The sequence below is a fragment of the Phragmites australis genome, chromosome 18, assembly GCF_958298935.1.
Source record: "Phragmites australis chromosome 18, lpPhrAust1.1, whole genome shotgun sequence".
In the NCBI taxonomy this organism is placed as follows: Eukaryota; Viridiplantae; Streptophyta; class Magnoliopsida; order Poales; family Poaceae; genus Phragmites; species Phragmites australis.
Window position 1 is genome coordinate 13,237,835 of NC_084938.1, and position 17,787 is coordinate 13,255,621.

Below are 17,787 nucleotides of genomic sequence, written 5' to 3' on the forward strand. Positions count from 1 at the left end.
ATCCCCACATGGTTCTATGTAGGCTCTCCCATCCAATTGATTTTGTTCATTTGTAGAAAAAGGTAAAAAGGTTAGAGGATTTTGATATGAAGAATGACAACCAAGATCTTAAGAGCGGTCACGACTAGTACATGGAGTCATGTATTTACTTCTATCAGTAGCTTATGAAACTGCTCGTTTAGCATTTGAGGCTATTTGACACACGGGACCTAATGTGCATCATGTTAGAGAACGAGCTGAGCGATCATGACACCTATATAGTGGATCAGAGGGAGTACGAGTAGAGAGGGTAAGTAGATACTAGGTGGTATGAGCTCACATATGTAATAATACATTTCAACGGGTGATAGTACGATGTTCACATTTTAACTTTATAAGTGTGTCACATATGTGCATGGTTACCGGTTTGATCTATAGAAGGTGTAGCTATTTTCAGTATTCACATTATCACATAGATACTCGCACTGACTAAAAATACAAACATACCGTATTCCAGGACCCATATATAATTAAAAGTGCGTCAGGGACTAGAATGGCAAACCTCACCACTGCTAAACATAGCCATGGAATGTTTGCACTGGAGAAGCGAAATCTAGACAGCACAGACTTGAAGATGGTGAGGAGGAGGTCCGTGCTGCTGCTCCTCCTTGCCCTCACGGTGGTCTCCCCACTCGCGCTCTACACCAACCGCCTTTCTGCGGCGCTTAACCCCATCCGTAAGCGCTCCCTCCCCCGGCATGATTTGGTCGAGATTTGAAGACTTTGTTGGGTGGATTTCTTGGCATTGCGTCTCTCACAGTGTTTTCTGCCTTGCTTCTTGCAGGAATGTGGGATTTTCCCGGCGAAATCGCGAACCAGGTTAGTGTTTCTAGGGGCTCCGTCGGTAGATTTGGAATTCTTGGGGGATTTTCTTTGGATTTTGATGGTTTCATTTTGGGTGGAATGTTATGGTAGGGCCGTGGCGTCAAGGCAGACAAGCTGAATGCGCTTCCTCTGGTAAATTTTACTCTTCTTTTCTCGGATTTTTCTTGGTCAGGGTGACGTGCAATTTTCGATTTCCGTTTCTTTTTGGAAGCAGGAAACCTTGAGTTCTTTGAAAGAACCTGTTGGCGTCGTCTTCTCGGAGGAACTAGGCGAGTTGGCAAAAGAATCAACTGAATCCGATAGCCATGGTGCGGGGATTTGTTTCGTTTATTTCGCTGCATCTTGTGTTTGTAAGTTTGCGGAATCTCAGTGTGAAAGATAATGGAAGTCTTTCGCAAACATTTTGTTATTATAATCTGAGATTGTTTGCACACAAACTGTTTGTAGAATTTCCATTGAGGAAGGCAGGGGAGCACAAGAACCGCGTGCTTTCTGAGGTTACTGCGGCTGCTGACGGCATCGGGTTGAAAGATGAGGAGGTAGTGATCGAGCAAGTGACCACGCGTGCGAGGGGCACGTCGGATGAGCAGGAGAAAACCGCCGGATCACAGCAGCAATCTTCATCTGAGGTTGGTGCTTTTTAATACTTTTTTGCATCCTACCAAGTTTAGTTGAGCTGTCACCTGTGGATTAGCTATGTGAGATTTTGGGACCATGATTTGTCATTTAGCATCAGGTTGCAAGGTACGATTTGGGGATAGCATTATTAGAATTAAGGCCAAGCTTTGAAATTGGTAGGTAGTGAAGTCTTTCTGCGCTTATACAACCTAACCCTTTGATTGCCAGTAATGTTTCTGGTTTGAATAAGAACATTCTGGCTGCTGGAGGGTTGTGGTAGCTTTCATTTTCTTGACATAACATGTCAAAATAATTCAAATGACAATTGCTAGTACTTGGTATGTGGAATATATTTCATTTTTGTGTTTGTTTTGGTTAAATATTCGGAATAGAGTTTCATATACCAGTAAAAGTATTGCTTGATCATGGATAAATATATCTATAGAAATCTGTTGCAAAATATTAAGTGGCTTGTCGAATATCTAACTAAGGGGTATATGCGCATAAGGAGTACATCAAACATAGACAAGGTATATACGACGTATATTCGGTAACTCCAGATATCACAGAACCGAATCAGTGGTACCTGATACACCCGGAGTCAAGGAAGTATATACCAGGAAGGTTTAGATTGGTTATCCAACTCGATACGGCTAGTATTCAAAACAGATCTATCTACTTGGACGTCAAGGGAGACAACTCCCTATCGACTATGGCTGGATAGGAGCCGGTAACTTCACCCCTATATAAGGCAGAAAGGCTGGGAGGGGAGGAGACGAACAAGACAACAACACGAAAGACACGACGAAACACGCGAGAGAACAAGAGAGAGAAGCATCAACAACTTTAGCCCTAAGATAGATTAGATCCAATCAATTCCTTGTAATAGTCTTAGCCACTTTGCTTGTACTCGAGATCATCAATACACGGCAGCAACACCCCCACAGGACGTAGGGTATTACTCCAATCGGAGGCCTGAACCTGTATATATCGTTTGTCTCGCCTCGTGATTAATCCCTACACTCGAAGGTACCCAATTAATTAATGGACATATTGTCGGGAACTAATCTTCGACACTTGGCGCGCCAGGTAGTGGCCTTCTTCTGTTTTGTAGGATTAATCATGTCTCAGGCTCACTCTTGCGTCGGATTTTCTGACACCGGCTTTTACGACTACTTCAAGTCGATGGCGGACATCTGAGTCCCCTTCCATTGACTCGGAAATCATCTTCGGAACTATAGTTTTCTGTTAGGACGATCAAGGTGGACTGATCCACACTGGTACCATCGAGTCTAGACCATTGGATGTGTACCGCGAGGTGGGACATCTCGAGTGGGATCTTGTAGAGCCTAATGTTCTCCATTGCATGGACACCGACAGCGATGAGGGTGATGACGGTGACTCTAATGCTAGTCAGAGCAGCCAAACAGATCGATTCGTGTTTATGACTAGAGGCGACGACCCCCCACCGGCTGATCCAGTGGCGATAGATCCAAACGCTGTGGTCGACAACGGTGCGAAAATTCTTGGAGATCCAGTGACGGTCGTCACTGCCGACGGTACTGGCACTGAGTTACCACTTGAAACATTCGCATCTAGAGCCGTACGTGCACCCGACACAGCCCTCCACTAGCGGACCACAGGAAGGCAGATGCCTCGTGGTCTTTCCCGACGACTTCCGGTGGGTGTACCTACACCCGCGACAACCCACGGCTTAAGGGACAAGCTCCCTCCGAACAGTCATCGTGAGGCTTCATCGGCTCGACCACAATCGAGCCTCGGTAGCGACATATTCAGTATTCTGGATGCTAACATGCAAGGAGCTCATCTCATTCTCAGATCCCTTCCAGAATTGGATCCGGTGAATTCACTGACTCCTATGGTCAATCTAGTCAAGATTCTACTCGATGCGGTTCAGAACCAAGTCGCTTGAGCAAACAATCCCCGCAACTCCAGCCCCCCCCCCCCCCCCCAGTCGGAACTGTCCCGGCTCGAGGAGCCACGAGCGAGAACGCTCTTGAGTAGAGGAATCCCAGATGAGAAGCTCAGGTGGTCGAGCCCGAATACGATACTATGGGCCAAACTGTAGCTGTCCTATCCATAGGTGCGGACATTAGGAAGATCTGAGGAACCATATTCCTCACAGCCGGCGTGATCTACGTATGACGATCGAAAACCGCGAGGAACTCCATGAAGACGATCGCCGCTACTACGACCGTAGATCTATAGGACGAGATGATCAATATGACTCCCTTGCTCGAAGAGACATGCGTGACAGCCCTTCACCACCTCCTCCTGAAGAGTTTGACGGGGGCTGCAAGGCTTTTGTACGAGAACTCCAGTCGATTTGGTGGCCCGAGAAGTTCAAAGCGGGCCCGATCCAGAAATACGACGAGAAGATCATTTCCAACGAGTGGTTGCAGATCTACACCACTGTAATTCGAGCACCCGGTGGTGATAATCGAGTAATGGCCAATTACCTGTTAACCGCCCTTGATGGACCCGCAAGGTCCTAGTTGCTAAATTTGCTGCCTAACTCGATTCGTTCGTAGGCAGAACTCAAGGCTCAGTTCGTAGCCAATTTTCAAGGCACATTCGAGCACCTATGAACGGAGAATGACCTCTACCAGCTGCACCAAGACGACAACGAATCCCTTTGACATTTGATCCGTCGGTTCAGCGACAAGCGTAACATGGTCCTGGACATCTCCGTTGAATCGGTAATTATCGCCTTCAAACGAGGTGTTCAGGACACAGATTTGCGTGGAAAGATGGCTACTCGGAAGATCCGCACGGTCAAAGAGCTTTTTGAGTTGGTCGACAAGTGCGCAAAACGAGCTGAAGCGTAAGTGCGCGCTAAAAACCTCCAATCTGGTAAGGACAAACCCGAGTCCTCGAAGAGCGGAGAAAAGAAGAACAAACTCGGTGACAAGCGCAAGAGTCCTGATACGACTATAGTTGCGGTGAACAGGAGCAAATCGCGCAACAAAAGGCCTCAGTTGAGATGGTGGAAAGTGGTGTCCCATTCATCGGAGTAGCCAGCATGACTTTGACGAGTGCTTTGTGTTTAAAAAGAAACTTGATGAAAAGATCAAGGCAAATGCTAAGTGTGGTAGTAAGCAGGTTAAGTCTAATGTTGAGGGTGACGAGCCCCAGTTCCACGAGGCTGACCACAGCTTGGCACACATCTTTGGAGGATCTGCCATGTCCGAATCTAAAAAGCAGTACAAGGCGGTCGAGCGAGAAGTCAACTTGGCCCTAACTGGGCCCACTCGGTATCTCAAGTGGTCGGTACAGTCGATCACCTTTGATCAAACCGACCATCCGGCCGCGGTACCACATCCTGGTCGATACCCAGTCGTGGTTCAGCCGACCATACTCAACATCAAAGTTTCTAGAACTCTGGTCGATGATGGTAGTTCACTCAACCTCATTTTGTCTTAAACCTTGGATAAGATGGGAATTCAGAGATCAGAGCTTAAGACAGGAGTTGTGCCTTTCCACGGCATAACTCCCAACTCATCGACCATGTCTCTTGACCAGATCGAGCTGCTGGTCACGTTTGGCACGTTCGACAACTTCCGCACAGAAAAGCTGACCTTTGATGTCGCGGACTTCGAGATGGCGTACAATGTGATCTTAGGCCGCCCAATACTGGGCAAGTTCATGGCGGTGGTTTACTATGCCTACCAAGCACTCAAGATCCCGGGTCCCAATGGGGCCATTATAGTTAAAGGAGATCAGCGCGCAACGGTCAAATGCGACAAGTAAAGCTTAGATATAGTTGAATACTTCAGTCGAGTGGCCATCATTCCTAAGGACGCCAATTCTAAGCGTCAAATGCACCAAGGTGTTGTTGAGACCAAAGATTCTAGGCTCGTAAGTCTTGCTGGTGTTACTAAATCTGACGACGCCAAAGGCAAGGCCAACGACAACGTCAGCAACAAAAAGACCGATGGTTGCGTCAAGCCAGTGCCCCTCGACCTGTGTGAACCATCCAAGACAGTTAAGGTTGGAGCCAACCTTGACCCCAAACAGGAACTCGAGCTCGTCACCTTCCTTCAGGCAAACCAAGACGTGTTCGTATGGCAACTGTCTGATATGCCTGGGGTCCCCAGGGAGGCGATCAAGCATTGACTAGTTGTTAAACCCGATACTAAATCTGTAGTGCAGAAGCAGCGAAGATTTGCGGAAGATAGGAAGTGGGCCATCCAGGAGGAAGTCGATAAGCTCCTAAAGGCGGGCTTCATTCGAGAAGTGCGTCATCCTATATGGCTCGTAAATCCTGTCCTCGTCAAGAAGGCCAATGGCAGATGGAGAATGTGCGTCGACTTCACCGACCTCAACAAGGCTTGCCCCAAGGATCCTTTTCCTCTCCTGTGCATCGACCAATCGTTGACTTTACGACAGGCTGCGAGTTGTTATGTTTAAAAAACGCTAGTGCTACGTATCAAGCTTGTATTCAAAACTGTCTACAACCCCAAATCGGGTGTAATGTAGAAGCATACGTCGATGACGTTGCAGTCAAATCAAAAACCGAAAACGCATTGGTTGCTGCTCTTAGTTGTTTCTTCAAGCTGTTGAAGAAACAACATCGGTTCGAGTGGACAGAAGAAGCGGAGCGCGCCTTCCAAGACTTGAAAAGGTACTTATCGTCTCCATTAATCCTTACACCGCCTAAAAAAAGAGGAGCTTTTTTTTATATTGCAGCTCATGTTGTAAGCACGGTACTGGTAGTTGAACGGGAATGTCCTGAGAAAAAGGCTAAGGTCCAGAAACTTGTTTACTACGTGAGCAAGGTTCTATACGATGCTAAGCTACGGTACCCACAAGTACAGGAGTTGATATATTCAGTCTTGATGTTTTTCATGAAAATTATGGCACTACTTTCAAGCGCACAGGATCACCGTCATGACGACGTACCCATTGAAGGATGTAATATACAATCGAGAAGCTACTGGACGAATCGCGCCATGGACAGTAGAACTAAATGAGTTCGACGTAAGCTACGCACCACGCACAAGCGTGAAATCCGAGTGTTAGCGGACTTCATCGCCGAATGGACAAGCGTTGAATAAACAAGGCCGAACATGGTCGAAATTCACTGGACGCTCTTCTTTGATGGATCGCTCACGCTCCAGCATGCGGGGGCTGGCATTGTACTTAAATCTCCAATGGGCGACGAACTCAGGTACGTTGTTCAATTAGATTTTAAAGTTTCTAACAATGTTGCAGAATATGAAGGACTGGTAAACGGGCTCCGTATAGCTACATCGCTTGGAATTAAACGACTTTTTGTGAAAGGGGACTCACAGCTAGTCTTGAACCAAGTTTAAAAGGAGTACCAGTACTCAGACGATAACATGGGTTGGCTTACTCGAGGTACGAAAGCTTGAGCAAAAGTTCGAAGAGCTAGAAGTGACGTACATCAAAAAGAGTAATAACGCTGGTGCGGATGAACTTACTAGACTCGTTTCTTCTTGAGCACCGGTACCCAAAGGGGTCTTTTTTGAGAAACTCCTTAAACCATCTGTCACGACAGTTCGGCGAACGGATGCTACCCAATCTAATCAGCAGTCTGGCCAGGTTAGCGAGGCAGAACCCACAGACACGGATGCCGCACTACTCGAACGCAACCCAACTTGGATGACTCCGTAGCAAGCCTATCTCGAGGGTCGAGACATCCTGATGATGATGCGTCTACAGAGAAAATTGCTCATAAATCTAAGCTCTATGTTTTGGTAAATGGCAAGCTCTACAGAAAGGGGAGTAACGGAATCTTGATGAAGTGCATCACTCAGGAAGAGGGCAGTAAAATACTGCTCGATATCAATGGAGGTATGTGTGGTAGTCATGAGTCTTATCGCACCTTGGTCGAAAAAGTTTTCCGCTAGGGATTCTATTGGCCGTCCTTCAGGATGCTTTCGAGCTGGTCAAAAAGTGTGAGAGCTGCCAATTTTTCGGAAGACAGATCACTCAACCAGCCCAAGCTTTGCAAACAATTCCTCTTTCTCGACTTTTCTCCGTCTGGGGCTTGGATATCCTGGGACCGTTCCTAAGGGCCCAAGGCGGTTACAAATTCCTATTTGCGGCTATCGACATGTTCACCAAGTGGATAGAGGTCGAACCCGTAGGAAAAATAATCACAGAAGCGGTCAAGAAGTTCATGAGGAGCATAATTACTTGATTCGGCATTTCGCATCAGATAATTACGAATAACTGTAGTCAGTTTAGAAGCGGGACCTTTATTGCGTTCTGCGAAGAATTCGGTATCAAAACTTGTTTCACCTCAGTAGCTCACCCGCAGAGTAACGATCAAGTTGAGCGTGCTAATGGAATAGTCTTTCATGGCATCAAAACTCGGGTCTTCGACAAGCTAAAAGCTTACTCGAAACGCTGTGTAGAAGAACTTCCCTCAGTACTATGGGACATTCGTACTTCGATCAATAGAGCAATCGGTGAAACTCCATTTTTCTTAGTTTATGGAGCGAAGGCGATGCTCCTGACTGAGTTGCAGTTCGGATCACCACGAGTGGAAGGTTACTCGGAAGAAAGGCATGAGCAATTACAACGGATGACATAAATTTACTCGAGGACTACCGAGATCGAGCATCTATTCGAGCGGCTAAGTATCAGCAGGCGTTGTGTAGATATAAAGGCCAAAGAATTCAGCCCAGAAAACTCGTTGCTGGGGACCTCGTCCTATGAAAGGTGCAGAAACAGGCTCAACGCCATAAATTATCGTCTAAGTGGGAAGGATCTTACATAGTTGTCGAAGTCACTCGACCTGGATCAGTACGGTTATCTACTCCTAACGGCGAGATACTTGAGCACTCGTGGAACATCAATCAACTCCGAAAGTTTTATTCACAAAAAGGTAGGTTACAGGTAAGTCGATTACATTCGATTCGGTTAGCTACTTGATTACATAATCTTTCCTTTTTCCTCTAACCCGTGTGGCTAATGCAAAATTAGCAGAAAGGATCCGCCTAGCTCTGGCAAATAGTGAAGATCCACTACCTCCGAAAGCTTGGAAGCGTATGGACCCTCATTTGCCTTTGAACGAGTCGAGGAATCTTTTATACTTCTCCCTCGAGTGGCAGCTGATCACTCCAGGAATTGGCCGCCGGCCAACATAAGGGTCAGGAAAAGTGGCCAAGGCGAAGGCCTTGCTGGAGCTGCTGACCGGCGCTGGTGATACCAAGTGGTCTTCTGGCTGGCGCGAAGGTGATCTGGCGGTTGTCGACGGAGAAGGCGACCGTGCCTCCTTCGCCGGCGATGACTCTGGGGCTCCACCGCCGAAGACTTCAATGGCGGCTTGGTCAATGATCCGGTCGAGATCATCACCATCCTCATTCCTCCCCGATGCAGAGCGTTGAGCCGAAGCATAGGTCTTGATGTAACGGCGAACGCGCTGAGTGAGGGGACGGTGACGATCTACGGTGGATGCTTCTTCCCTCTCCTTCGGAGGCCAGCTATTTGAGTCCTCGTCATCGGAGGACGTGATGATGATGACCTCAGAAAGTATCATGGTGAGAGGCCTAGGGTAGAGGCCTTCTTGGATTGGCTCAAGAGGCGGAGATGGAATGGAGGCTATGGCTTCAAGCTCTATGAGGCTTAGGAGGCAATGAGCAAAGGAAACAAAGGAAACGACAGACAAACGGCTTCGAGCCCCCTCTATTTATAGCGGGGAAAAAAGGTCGTACTGTGTAAACGTAGCCATCAAGATCTGAAACGATGGCGTCACCTTGGGCGCGTAGTGCGTTTGGTGGAAGTCATGATGGTGTTATGGCTTGTCTCGTCTCTACAAAGAGGGATGGACGGCCATTATGACGCGTCAGATCAATATTGCGGTGAAAACGAGTACAAATGGGAGTGAGATTTTTTAATGCCCACCTACCCGGCGGTTCGAGTTCACTCGATAACCCTATTGCAGTTAAAACCATAACGTTCGGGGGTTTGCATTCTCGAGTATTCAGTCGAGAACGAGCTTTACTCTTTGACCGACTCTGTTATCGAGTATATAGTCGAGAACGAGGTTTACTCTTCGACCGACTTAGTCATTGAGTATATGGTCGAGAACAAGTTTTACTCTTCGTCCGACTCCGTTATCAAGTACATAGTTGAGAGCTATAACATTGCTCTTCGATCAATGGTACATGTATGTCTTTTTCTACTCTCTGATCGAGTAATTTCTTCCTCGACCATAGAGTCGAGTGCTACATCGTAATACCATATTTCTTTTATATGTTTTTTTGCAAAATTTTATCTGGCTCTGCGTTGATCATATTAAATAGAACCAACAGAGGTATGTGTTGGGTCGATGACGAACAACTATACCTCAGGAGGCATAACAGCACAGAGATTGTCAGACATCTCACACCTAACGGCCAAAAGGGTTCTGAAGTCCTAGTCTGCTTTGCGTGTGCTCTCTATCGAGTTCATGTTTGTATGCTGATCAAATGCGCAAATTGATAAAAGTTCGCAAAAAATTCGATATGCTTTTTCTTTTTTTAGCTCTGTATTAGTTTTTTCCTCACTATTACGGTCTTCTCGAGTACTCGAGGGCCGCACATCTATGGCTTATCTAGTTAAGATTTTAGGTGTTGATATATGTGTAATCGTATGATCTTGAGAGCGATGACAACATACTAGGTATTGTATCTACATAGCTAATCCTATTTCATCGATAAGGAAATAGCTGACAAAAGCATAATAGATTGGCAAAGTGTAGTCTTGCTACGTGCATTCTCAAATCATAAAATATGTTTTACAAGTGCCAAAATAGGATGGACCATCAGTCCGAGAGACTCCCCTCACTATCGTCACTAGGCAAACTAAGCCTCAATGACTCGACAAAGTTGGAACTACCGGCTGGACGCTTTCTACAAGTTTTGCGGCCTCCTCGCTAGTGCAATTAAACCCGACTGTCACCAATGAGGTATCGAGCACGGGGTTATAGCTCTTGAGAATACCTAGCAATGTGGCGGCGCTTGCAGAGGTTGCTTGGAACATAAGATCAAGGGTCTGCTCCTTCAGCTCTTGAAGAGCTAGGATAGCAGCATCCCTCTGAGCGATGGTAGTATCCTTTCAGACATCATCGCCTTCTTTTCACCTTGAACAGTGTTCACTTGATTCCTGAGTCTCCCGATACTTGACGTTGTCGTCAACCTTCTTCATTGCGTCAGCAAGAAGTTTTTCCTTATTGCTATAGGAGGACCTAAGGCCTGAAAATGGTAAACCGAATAGTAATTTTTTGTTAGTCACCCAATAATCGAATCACATACTTGTGATCAGAGACAAACTTACGTTTAATTTTCTCCCTCTTGGCTTCGAGCTTCTTGTGGTGGTTGGCCTCGGTGGCAGCTACCTGAGTGCTTGTAACCTGGAGAAGAGTCTTTATCGTCGTCCATGGATCATCGGTCGGGATTGATATTGAAGTTTCGTTTCCCTTGAGCTGCGGATCTTCTTTGGGCGCGCTCGAGGTAGGATCTCTAATTGGAGCTGAGGCCAAGTCAATCGGGAAAGTTAGCCCCAGATGACTGGTTGAGACGCTGGCAGCTTTGGTTTGCGCCTCAGTCGATAGTCTGCAATTAACAGAATAAGGGAAAAGGAAAAGAAAAAACTGTCAATCGACCAGTCGAGACCAGGATCCAGGACAAATCTCTTTGAAATCGGAAAGTACGACATGATGCTTGACTTAGGCTTTTTGTGGTCACCTTCTTCGTTCTTGGTCCGACAGGCGGAGCCGGTGGAGGACTTACACATGGACCAGACAAAGCTAAGGTATCAGTAGCCTGCAAAGAACCAGATAATAAGAATTCATTATTGAGTGAAAGTATGACCAACTAAAGAGCGATAATTCAACTGAAATTACCTCCTAGTCGAGTCATCAGGCATGACGGTTCCTCGAGTTAGCGATTGCGAGGGCGTGCCAGACGTTCCAAAAAAGCCACCCACGCAAACTCGTCATTAGTAGAACGATCGAAAGAAAATCGAAAACTCGAGAAGAGTTACCTTTTCGGCTGGGTCATCGAGAGTGGCGGTTGCTCGAGGAGGCGATTGGGCTGGTACGCTCGCTGTTCCCTAACAAAAGGCCACTCGTCCAAACCGATGTATTTACTTATCCACTTGATTATTTGAAAGAAATAAGAAGATAATAAGAACTTCGGTTAGCATACCCGAGGACCTTTCGTTTGCGCTTGAGAGGGCTCCGATCAAGCAGCAGGTGAGAAGACAGGACGATCTCTTCAATCGAAGAGACTCCTCGGCCTCCTCATTGGTTGATCCTCTCCCTTTGTCGACGGCGTTGACGGAAGAAGCGCTGTCGAGATCAAAGACCTCGCTCGAAAGGATATGTTCTTGACGGAAGACTGGAGCTTGCAGTCATACAGACAAGTCAGATCAAATAGACAATAACCGGTCCTACTGTTCCATTAAGAAAATCCTTACGTCTGGTCGAGGATTCGTTAAAGAGTAAGGCGGAATGCCACACTCCGGTGCACCAGAAGAAAAAAGCTTATTCAACCGGGCGGTGATATCCTGTGCAGGCAGGGCTGGAAAAGAGAAGAAAAGTTTACTCGACGAAGCTCGAAGATCATAGCAAAATGAAAAGGGCAAAGCACTAACTAAGCTTTACATCCGACTGCATCCCTAGAAGCATCCTCATCCCCACTGTACTTCCAAGCCAGACGCGTTCACGCCTTCAAGGGACTCAATCTTTTACAAATAAAGTCTCTGACCACATGCCATCCAGTAAGGCTAAATTGCCTTAGCATACCAATCCTGTTGGCGAAGTAGGTGGTGTGGCCGAACTCTCGACGCTCTTGTGTCCAAGAAAGATTTTGGACGGGAAAAAGACCTCTTTACACTAAAGGAAAATCAATCGGGTCGGGATTGGTGACGTAAAACTAAAGTTTCTTTCAATCCTTCGACCAAGAGTAAGTTAGGGGAACCATCTTTGTTGAGTTTTTCATTCCACTCTTCAACTGTAAACCACATCCCTTGATACATTTATTTTCGGTAATCCTCTTCAGTTTATAAAAATACTGAAAAAGATTCAAACTTGGCTCGATGCTAAGGAAAGCCTCATAAAGATGAACAAAAACACTCAGCGTAGTGACAGAATTGGGGTTCAGGTGGTGGAGTTTAATCTGATATCGATCGAGTATATTGGGAAGAAATTTAGAGGGAGGGATATTAAAACCACAACGGAAGAAAGACTCAAAAACTACAAACTCGTGCTTGATCTTGCAGGAGGGAAATCTCTCACCGGCGTCCTCTATTCGACCAGGCTGCGTGGCGGCATCACTCCTTCTGCTTTGAGTTCCACCAGCTGGGATTCTTGCATAGCTGAGAGTGTCCAGGCCTCAATCATGAACCTCGCCTCATACTGATCGGGCGAGGTGCCAGCGGCTGTTGCGTTCGACCGCTTCTCCGGCGAGGAGGAAGTCGAAATCATCGAGGAAGAGCTGGGATCTATGGATCTAAACTTCTTTCTGGCGGTGGTGCGTGCTGGGGCGGAGAAAGCTGAGAGGCTTGTGCAGGAAGACTGGTGGCAATGACGAGGAATGTTCGCTTCAAATCTGGGTCTTACGAGTAAATAACCAAAAAGTTATCGCCTCCTCAACCACTTCCACCTTTACAACGCTTCAACTGGCGCAAAAAGAGGAACGATGACGACGTGCAAATCTCTACACGCCCTACTGCTCGCATTAAATGCGCATATACCCGCCGTTTTAAATTTCGAAAGATTTTTTAACTCTACTCGGAGTCGGGTGTTGATCAATTGAGTTCTTTAAATCTTTTTCTTCAAGTCTCGAGTGCAGTTAGCTACAGAGCGCTCGACCTGATTGAGCTTCCACTCGATACTCGAGGAAGAATCCGTCCATACTCAATTCTTTCGACTATGAGTCTGATCCACTTTACTCGATCAAGCTTAAATTTGGCAGTACTCGAGTGGGTGCTTATAGAAACCTCTCCTTCAGGGTAGAGTTAGGGGGCTACTGTCGAATATCTAACTAAGGGGCATGTGCATAAGGAGTACATCATACACAAACAAGGTATATACGATGCATATTCGGTAACTCCAGATATCATGGAACTGAATCAGCGGTACTTGATATACCCGGAGCCAAGGAAGCACGTACCAGGAAGGTTTAGATTGGTTACCCAACTCGATACGACTAGTATTCAAAATAGATCTATCTATTTAGACATCAAAGAAGACAACTCACTATCGACTACAGCTGGATAGGAGTCGGTACATCACCCTTATATAAAGTGGAAAGGCTAGGGGAGGAGGCGAACAAGACAATAACACGAAAGACACGACGAAACACACGAGAGAATAAGAGAGAGAGGCAAGCATTAGCAGAGGAGTTACTCGACAACTTTAGCCCAAGGATAGATTAGATCCAATCAACTCTTTGTAATAGTCTTAGCCACCTTGTACTCGAGATCATCAATACACGACAGCAACACCTCACAGGACGTAGGGTATTACTCCAATCGAAGGTCCGAACCTGTATACATTGTTTGTCTCGCCCCGTGATTAATCCCTACACTCAAAGATATCCAGTTAATTTACAGACATATTGTCGGGAACTAATCTTCGCCATGGCTAATTTGCATTGCTGTGATGGAGAACCGTAGAGAGAATACATAGCTCTTAGTTTATCTGTGAAGTCTCAATTAGCAAGTTTACTTCAATCATTTTTATATTGTCAAACTACAGCTAGTTGCAGGAGTTCTCATACAATAGTCAATTATAGGAATTCGTTGTTTTGTAGTTTATCAAAATTTGCACTGGCACGTGTTTAACTCAATCTTGTTCTTTTTCCTTCTGGGTAATAAAATGTAATTGTTCTGGAGTCTTGCTAATACAGGGTCTGTTTTGGTTAACATGCTTACATTACAAGTCATTTAACTCCCAATATTCTTTTTCCTTCCAAACTTGTTAAATAATCTCGTAACTTGAGATTCCTGTATTAGCTTTTGCATGTCATGCCCGAAGCTTGTACACCTCAGATTTGGTCCACTCTGAGGAATATTTAAGATAAAATATCATCCAAATATTCCCTCAATTTTAACCCAACGTAGTAAAGATATAATTTCTGACCAAATGAACCAAACAGGCATTGTTTCATGATGCACACACACTGTGTCAGCTTTATGCTTAAGGTGCCTAAAGTTTTGAACATTCCCTACATTTTGTTAATATTACTCTTTTTTATACATATATATGATTAAAATGCTCATCCATATGATGAAATCGTGTACAACTTAACATTTTTGCCAAATCTGTGTGCTTCTATATTCTTTCAAAGAAAATTAGTTTGGTAATTTTTCATGGATATTGGATCTTTATGCAATATGTGGGCTACATGGTTTCATCTTTATTATGACCTATTTACAGGAAAGTTTAGTGGAGACTATATCTAAACACACATCTGCTAAGGTTATTGTGGAAAACTCCCAAGCAGTTAAAACAGATGGTAAAAGTAAAAACAGTGCTTTGCCTGATACGAGAATTCGGAATATCAAGGATCGGTTAATCAAAGCAAAGGTCTACCTTGGTCTTGGATCCATTAGAGCAAATTCTCAATACCTTAGAGACTTGCGACAAAGGATACGAGACCTTCAAAAGGTGCTTGGTGATGCATCTAAGGGCTCTGATCTACCAAAGAAGTAAGGATCTCTCACCAGTTCTGTTGACTTGATTCAAATTATAGCATTTTATTAGGAATCGGGTCGCATGTAATAGTTCTTTAACATTTTCATCTACTTGTTCAGTGCAAATGAGAAGGTGAAAGCACTGGAGCAACTACTGATTAAAGGCAAACAGATGCAGGATGATTGTTCTGTTGTTGTCAAAAAGCTTCGTGCTATGCTTCACTCAGCAGAGGAGCAGCTGCATGCACACAAGCAGCAGACTGTTTTTCTGACACAACTTGCAGCTAAAACCCTTCCTAAAGGTCTTCACTGCCTTCCCTTGAGGCTGGCTAACGAATATTTTTCATTGGATCCTGATCGGCAGCAGTTCCCAAACCAACAAAAACTTGGTAACCCAAAACTGTATCATTATGCCTTGTTCTCGGATAATATACTAGCTACAGCAGTTGTTGTTAATTCAACAGTGTTAAATGTCAAGGTATGTAAATTGGATACTTTTAATTTGAGATCCACAGATAGCGTCCATCATACTGTCTGGAATTATTTTTTTGCAGCATCCTTCTGATCATGTCTTCCACATAGTAACTGACAGATTAAATTACGCTCCAATGAGAATGTGGTTCCTCTCTAACCCTCCCGGAAAATAAACAATCGAAGTACAGAATATTGAGGAGTTTACATGGCTAAATGACAGCTATAGTCCAGTGCTCAAACAACTTGGGTCCCAATCCATGATTGATTATTACTTCAGAACGGATCGTGCAAACTCAGATCAAAACTTGAAGTACAGAAATCCAAAATATCTTTCAATCCTTAATCATTTGCGATTTTACCTGCCTGAAATTTATCCAAAGCTTGACAAGATGGTCTTTCTTGATGACGACATAGTAGTAAAGAAGGATCTCACTGGTCTCTGGTCAATCAATATGAAGGGGAAGGTAAATGGTGCTGTTGAGACTTGTGGAGAGAGCTTCCATCGCTTTGATCGTTACCTAAATTTCTCATATCCATTTATTGCCAAGAATTTTGACCCCCATGCTTGTGGTTGGGCTTTTGGAATGAATGTATTTGATCTTGCTGAATGGAGGCGGCAGAACATAACCCAAATCTATCACTACTGGCAGAAGCTTGTAAGATTCACATACTCTTACTTTCATACACTGGGTTATCTGTTAACTTTTGTCTTTCCTCATAATTATGAATATTAAATCAACTTCTGTTGCATGTGAGGAATAGTGTTTTGTCCGTACCAGAGCTGTCAGTAGGGAACTAGAGCTTGCTTTGGGGCTATACCTAGAAAGGATGTACTGGAAATGCCAATAATGCTTTGAACCAAAGATTCTGCAAAGTGTTGATCTATATTTTATCCGCAGGAAAGATAATTATTTTTTGTTTCAGATTTTCTACTTAATTTCTATATTCAGTTTTCAGCTTACATTATCAGGGACATATAAACTTAATGAAAACATTTCGGCACATATATTCGATAGAGAATAAATGAAGATATTTAGCCTACCCCAACTTGCTTGGGACAAAGGCTTTGTTGTTGTTGTTGGAGAAGATAATGGAAACTTTATCCAATAACTGATAGTAACGCAAAAGCCTTTAATTCTATTCTCAGTTTGTCTTCTTTCATGTTCACTATAATTCAGTACTAAGTTTAACTTGATATACATCATATTTTGACTGCAGAACCAAGACAGATCGCTTTGGAAACTTGGTACTCTACCTCCAGGTCTGATCACATTCTGGAATAAGACATTCCCCCTCAACCGGTCATGGCATGTTCTTGGTCTAGGTTACAATCCTCATGTAAGCAGCAGAGACATTGAACGTGCTGTGGTCATACATTACAATGGCAACATGAAGCCCTGGCTAGAAATTGGCCTGCCCAAGTATCGAAGCTACTGGTCAAAGTATCTGGATTATGACCAACCTTTCCTGCGGGAATGCAACATCAATCCATGAAGGAAGACGGGCACCACCTTCTATTCCTTCTGACATAACCAATAGCTTGTTTTTGGTCGATGTGCTCTGTAGTCTAGTCAACCCAGTATTCAATTCAATTCTTGTTTTAGATTTCGGTTGAGTGCATCTTGGTAACCCCTCTGCATAATTGCAGATATAGCTATAATGATTTGAGACTACATGCTTTAGAGCATGAAAATTTTTAGATAGTGCAATGCTCTTATGCGATATCATATTGCACCCATAAGAAAGTTGGAAGCACACGCTCCCAACAGTTCAAAGTGTATTCAACTGGATATCATATTGCACCCATTAGGCTGCCCATTCTTTTTTTGTTGACGAAATGGTAGCCAAACATCGGTGGCATTGTGCAGGAATTGCATTTGTGTGTATCCTGTTGATTTAATTCGTCATATTGTTCTCCGGGAGATCTCGGACTTGTTATCATGTCATGGGTACATTAGATTGGCAACCAAGATGCTGCATTGTGACTGATTGCTTAATACGTTCATTGTACTTTTGCTCAGTGTCCAGCCGTGTGGTTCATTCAGAATCCAGACATGTCATTTATCTATGCTACGACATTTCGTCTGCACAGATCACTAACTCCCAATTTGAAGCCTCCGAAATTTTTTAGGACTTGGCTCAAATTTAACTAAATCT

At 44.6% G+C, this 17,787-nt stretch overlaps 1 pseudogene; it reads left to right on the forward strand.

Annotated features, from left to right (window-relative positions):
- The first annotated feature begins 556 nt into the window (after positions 1-556).
- On the forward strand, positions 557-17,710 carry LOC133899446 (probable galacturonosyltransferase 4; annotated as a pseudogene).
- Positions 17,711-17,787: the final 77 nt, after the last annotated feature.